Here is a 2111-nt window from a genome sequence, read left to right as displayed (position 1 = left end):
CGGCGTGGTGGAGCGTCTGCCTGTGTTCGTCGCCGACCTGGAGGAACCGTGTCTGCTGGGCCTTGACTACTTACTGCAGAGCAAGGCTTGTGTCGACCTTGGACGGAGGCTGGTAAGGGTGCGCGGTCAAGAAGTGCCCTTGCTTCCGGAGGTCGGCTGCGCTGAGGTAGTAGTGGCTGAGCGAGTGCACCTTGCCCCAAGGACGGAGGTCAGGGTCCGGTGTCGACTCTCACGAGCGATGGTGGGAGCGGACGGCATGGTGGAGCCTGGCGAGAACCTGCAACTGGCTGGCGGTGTGTCGTGGGGGCGGGGGAAAAGTTAGTCACTGTCCTCGTGGCTAATTTCTCCGACGAGACCCGGAAGATTCCCGCTGGTGCCAAGCTTGGTACCTGTGAGGAGGTGGATCGTCCAGAGGAGACGGCAGAGAATGCAGAGTCCGCGGCGGAGAAGTCACTGCCCGACTTCCTGGAGGACTTGGCGCACCGGAGCGCCGGGAACCTGGACGAGGCGCAGACGGTGAAGTTGCGCCACACCCTGGCTAAGTACGGGGACGTCTTCAGCAAGGGTGACTTGGACTTGGGTCGCACGGGGTTGGTGAAGCACCGCGTTAACACGGGAAGTAGTGCGCCCATCAAGTGCCCGCCTCGGCGGATCGCACCAGCCAGGAGAGAGGAGATGCAGCGGACAGTCGGCGAGCTGGCGGCGCAGGGGGTGATTGAGCGGTCGGATAGTCCGTGGTCTTCAGCGGTAGTCCTGGTTAAGAAGAAGGACGGCACGCAGCGCTTCTGTGTGGACTACCGGGCACTGAATGACGTGACTGTTAAGGACTCTTACCCCCTGCCGAGGATCGACGACACGCTGGACGCGCTGGTGGGGGCCAGGTGGTTCTCCACGCTCGATCTGAAGTCAGGCTACCACCAGGTGGAGATGACGGAGGAAGACAAGGCGAAAACTGCCTTTTCCTTCGGGCAGGGGTTGTCAGGAAGTCCGAGAGGAACTACTGCGTGACGAGGAAGGAGCTGCTGGCGGTGGTGAAGAGTCTCGAGCACTTCCACCCGTACCTCTACGGCGCTGAGTTCACCGTCCGGACCGACCACGCTGCCTTGCAGTGGTTGAAGACGCTGAAGGTGCCGGAGGGCCAGTTGGCGCGGTGGTTGGGGCGGCTCGAGCAGTACAACTACCGCATCGTCCACCGCCCGGGGCGGGTCCACTGCAACGCTGACAGTCTGAGCCGACGCCCGTGTGAGGCAGGCTGCTCACACTGTGCCCGGGAGGACCCCGACCCTGTGTGCCTTCGTCTCCAGGTGCGTGATAGTGTTCCTGAGGCGGATGACAGGTGGCGCAAGGCGCAGCGCGAGGACACGGACCTTGCTCCTGTCATCCGGTGGCTGGAGGCTGGCGGAGAACGCCCCAGCTGGGAAACTGTGGCGATGGAAAGTACCGCCACCAAGTGCTTAGTTGACCAGTGGGAGACGTTGCGATTGGACGATCGTGGGGTGCTAGTTAAACGGTGGCTCGTGTTGGGTGGTGTAGGCCGTGACTCGTGGGTAGTGGTCGTTCCCCGAGTGTGGCGAGCGGAAGTGTTGAGGGAGTTGCATGCCGGCGTTACTAGTGGCCACTCGGGCGAGAAAAGGACCCTGTGCCGGTTGCGTCAGCGCTTCTACTGGGTAGGCATGCGTAGTGACGTGTTAGAGTGGTGTAGAGCGTGTGACGTGTGCAGTGCGAAGAAGGGGCCAGGTAGAAAGAACCGGGCTCCTTGCAGGTGTACAGTGTGGGGGCTCCGATGGAGCGGGTGGCTGTTGACATTGCTGGCCCGCTGCCCCTCACGCCTCGGGGCAACCGGTACATATGTGTGGTGATGGATTATTTCACGAAGTGGCCTGAGGCATATGCACTCCTAACCACGAAGCCGAGACCGTCGCGAGCGTGCTGGTGAACGAGTTCTTTACCCGGTTCGGTGTGCCGACCGAGTTGCATTCCGACCAGGGCCGCGAGTTTGAGTCTCGAGTGTTCCGCGAGTGTTGTGAACTATTGGGGGTGCGAAAGACAAGGACGACGCCCCTCCACCCGCAGTCAGACGGGATGGTGGAGCGTTTTAATCGCACCCTCGC

This window comes from Portunus trituberculatus, chromosome 46, assembly GCF_017591435.1.
Source record: "Portunus trituberculatus isolate SZX2019 chromosome 46, ASM1759143v1, whole genome shotgun sequence".
NCBI lineage: Eukaryota > Metazoa > Arthropoda > Malacostraca > Decapoda > Portunidae > Portunus > Portunus trituberculatus.
Note: the sequence above shows the minus strand (reverse complement) of the source record.